Genomic DNA, 4,452 nt, shown 5'->3' with positions numbered 1-4,452 from the left:
TCCTCGGGTTTGACTCCAGAGCCCCCATTGGTGTGGCCTGGAGGGTCCGAATGGGACGCGCTTCCTCCCGGAGGCCTCCAGAGCCTGGTGTCGGGCAGGGATCAGCTATCATGGGGGCCAGGAGATGGGATGTCCGGAGACACAGAAGGCACAGAAGGGATGGTGCTGGGACGTCCACCAGAATCACCACCACTGCAGTGGGGAGAATCGGTGTCCCGGCCTACTGAGCCCAAGGCAGCAGCCAAGGAAGGTAAAGGGACAGGAAGATGGATGTGGTAGCAAGGTGGTCACTAGATGTGTGACCCCAGGCTGGCCATGAACCTCCCTGGGCCTCGGCTTCCTCATCTGCAGAATGGGAGAACTGCCGTTCCTATCTCATAGGGTTGGCCTAAGAATTAAATGAGTTTATCTAAAGCACTAGATGTACAGGGAGGGTAAGATTCTTAGACTTCTTTAAAGGTAGTTCTCAAGCTCTTCCTCCTGCCAGAGGCATCCGGGAGAAGGGAGAGGTAATTACTGATAATGTGTGGTATGTACCACAAAACTTCAAACTCATTCTTCGGTCTGGAGACCCTGAGAGGGAGGGAAGTGTGAACGTAAGTCCAGGTGGCATCCCGCTGCCCTGGGTGAGGTGGTGCTCTCTGTTTGGGTGGCCTCGGTCAGCCTCCTAGACAGGCCTGCTGCTGGCCCGGCGAGGTCGTCCCTGCCGTGGGCCACACTGCCCCACTCTCTCTCTTTTTCTAATGAAATCTGACTACTACTAATATTCTTTTTCTTCCTGTCCATCAATAAGATCCTAAAAACCATTTAATGTTCGTGTCATTTTTACTAAGTGTCTTGGTATAACATTCTCAATAGAAAGCGTACAAGTTTATGAATCATTTGGAAATTTCCCTTTTGCTGGTGGGGGAGGTGAGGGGCAGATGACATTGCTCCTAAATTGGGTAAGAATCTGCTTCTCAGCTCTTTGGGTTAAAGTGGGGATTTGGACCCTCTGACCAGCGAGGCAGGAGTAGTATCGCCCTCTTGCAGATGGAGAGATAAAGTCGTTTGACCACAGTCATACCCTGACTAGCCTCTGAGGCCCCAAATCCTGGGCTCTGGGCCACCACCACACCCGCCCCATCAGCAGCCTCGCTGTCTCCAGTTTGTCAGGAACACACCTGTCTTGTGCAGCATCTCCCCTTCTTGGTATCCATAAATCAGCCCTTCAAGCCCTCACGTCATCACCCCTCATGGTCCCAATAAAAAGATAGGACAACATTGTGGTAGCTGGAAAACCTTTTAACCAATCTCTTGAGCCAAGAATTGGCAAAATATGGGTGATGGGTAGTCCAAGGTAACTTGGACTAGTCTGTGCACGCTTGAATCTTGTGACAATAAAGGTTTTAAAATAAAGAGACTGCTGGTGGATCTCTGGGGTTAAGGAGCACAGTACAGAGCTGTGAAGTGGGTCAGTGATTCATACAACATGGGCTAGGCTCGCACTTGCATCCTACGTGCCTTATTCCATGTGAGTGGTGCCTGAGATCCACGAGGTGGGTGCCCATCGTTCCGCACTCACAAGTGACAAGATCACACGAGAGTCAACCATGCCCTGAGCTGGGGTTCTTGCGGTCAGTCCCGGAGGGCTCCCTTGGGGCCAACCCAAGACCCATGACCACTGACTCCGTTATATCCTTATCCAGCCACACTCTGTGGGTAAGGTGCAGTGACAGTCTTCATGTCAGGGAGGAAGCAGGGCTTGGGGAAGTGACTGGCCCCAGGTCCCAGGGCCAGGAAGTGGCTGGCAGTGCAGGATCTGCACCCTCTTCCTCCCCTGCTGCTTCCCGAGAGCCCAGAACTTGGAGCTACCATGACTCTCGCCTCTGCAAGTAGGGATAGAACACTCTATCCGTTCTGCTCAACGAAGGCCCAGAGGAGGTCTCACCAGCTCATGGCCTCTGCGGGAAGCTGAGGCCGAGGAGGCCCGGGGGATTTGGAGGCATTTGGACTGGACGAAGGAGGCCGCCTCTCTCAGCACCTGTGGAATGCGGAATTCCAGGGTCGGGTCTGGAAGTCTGTGTTTTACAAGCTCTCCAGATGATTCTTACGAGCACTAAAGTTTGTGAGCCATGCTGTAGCTGTTTAAATTGCCTTTCTGAACAGCCCACAACACCACTTTTTCCTGGTTGTTGGCTGCCTATCAAACATAAAAAGCATTGGTGCACTGAGGGAGATGGAGAACAAGCACCCAAAATATGAACGGGGGTTGTTTCTGGAGGGTCAGCCTACAGGTGACTTTTATTTGCATGTGCTTATCTGTTGCTTTTAGAATATTGTTTGGCACTTGAATAACTCAAGAAAACCTGGCATCTTTATAACCTCTAGCTTGCAGGGGATGAAGGAAACAGCGGGAGGATCACATGGGAGGGTGTTTACAGAACACGAAGTGACAGGATGTTCACAGCCAAGGCGACAGTCGCTCATTACAACTGGGCACTTTCTGGGTTCACAGGGCCCTGTGGCTGTGCCCGGGAAGGAACTCTGGCCTTGCCTGTGTGTCATGGTGAGAAAATGTTTTGCGGGGACAGAATCTGATCTGAACGCATTTGTGCACATTCGACTTTTCTAACAATACAGATCAAAAAATAAGGAGACTGTTGGTGGGCCCCCCCGCTGCCACCCTCGGGTGGGTTTGGGTCCTTCGTGAGGACCGCAGGGATGATGAGGGAGTCAGCTTTGTGCGAGGGCCTTTATGTTTCTTCTTCGGCAAGTCTTAAGAAAGCCCAACTTCTGCGTGCCATCGTTTGAGGGCTCTCTTCGTGGAGAGGGGACTAGTTGAAATTAAGTTTGAAGGCCTGTTTCCAGCTTCAGGTCCACACTGGGCCACCCCAGCCCCAGAACAGGAAGCCAACAGCTCTTGTTCACAAACAGTGTGACGGACCCCGTGAGGCCGTGATGCAGTGGCTCACCAGCCATCGGAAGCTTCTCCAAGGCTGCTCGATAAGGCCAGGTCAATGTCCACGCTGACAGTTGGGGCTGTCATAAAGGTGACATGACCCAAGAACACACATGACCCTAGCTCCCACGGGGGGATTCTCACCACTACCCTAGTGCAGGGGGGATACGGGTACTCCCTGAACCACACCAGTCAGAGGATCCCCCTCAGGATCTAATGACAACTATTGTCTTAGGCTAAGGGAACAGAGCTCTGCAAAATTTGGGGCACAGCTTGTCCTGACTATGGGCAGTGGGGGAGCTGTTCATGCGGGGTGAGCAGGGTCAGCCCAGAGACCAGGCCCTGGACAGAAGTGTGGGCTCCAGGCTTCAGGAGGGCCCTCCTTCAGGCTGTACCCTGTAGCCCTGCTCACTGGCAGGGAGAAACTTCCAGAGTGCACTTCTGCCATGACCCATTGCCCAAACTTACTGGGTTTGTCAGTTTTTCCTATTGGCAGCCACGTTTCAGTTAGGAAGTCTGCTTTTTAGAACTTTCCAACTCAGCTCCTGCTCTTTCCCACTTCTATTCCTATTCCTTTCTCTGTCCCCCCCCCCACCACACACACACACACCTTCGCCCCACCCGCCCGTGCCTCACCACAGGGCACCTGGGGAAGAAGAGCAAAGGCAAGAAGAGGCCTCTTACTTTCTCCCCAGAATTCATTATCAGCATTCTTCCTTGTGGAGAAATGAGAAGGGGAGCAGCTGGCAAACACAGAAGGGGTGATCAGGTGGGCTGGTGGCAGGAAAGCATCAGGACTGGGCCAGGCCCAGCCACCCCCTAAGTGCTCAGCACCCTCTCTACAGCCAGCTTCACTGGCCTGCCCCAGCTCTCGCTGCCGGCCATTTCCAGTGTCCCAGTGTCACGCTGACTTGGGACAGCAGAGCTCTTGCCAGGAAGGGGGTCGGTCCGTGTAGGTTGCCTCATTTGGAGGACCCGCAGCCCTGCAGCAAGGTGGTCGGCAACCAAGTCAGTTGTTCCACCAAGACCTCTTCCCACCCAACTTATAATTTATATCATATTATACCCAAGGAAAAAGAGCTGCATGCTCTAAAGCCCAAAGATAGTAATAAAAACGAGCAAGATAAAAATCTGGAGGAAAAGTGGTTTACTCTGATGTGTTTTTCACTTTACAAACTGCTAAATAAACAGAGCACACACAGCCCAGAAGTGTTTTATTGCACCTCCTATGTGTACTTCCTGAAGATGTTTCTCTGCATATCTCAGCCTCCATAATTTAGCCAGTGCTGCGGAGGTGAAACGCGGCTGGGCCATCTGTCCCCACACCAACCTGGGAGTCGCATGGCTGTGTTACCTGTGCTTCTGGGAGCCTCAGCCCTTCGGGGCTGGCAAGGGGACTCTGGGGCCGGCAGGTGGCGGCCCCTTCCCTGGCTGGGGGGACTCTGCTCTAGGCCCTGTGCCAGCTGCTTGGAGTGCACTGTGTCCATTTTCTATCTGCTGATTTCCACGAA

Source organism: Canis lupus, chromosome 25 (genome assembly GCF_011100685.1).
Source record: "Canis lupus familiaris isolate Mischka breed German Shepherd chromosome 25, alternate assembly UU_Cfam_GSD_1.0, whole genome shotgun sequence".
Taxonomy (NCBI): domain Eukaryota; kingdom Metazoa; phylum Chordata; class Mammalia; order Carnivora; family Canidae; genus Canis; species Canis lupus.
This window is presented reverse-complemented; position numbering follows the sequence as displayed.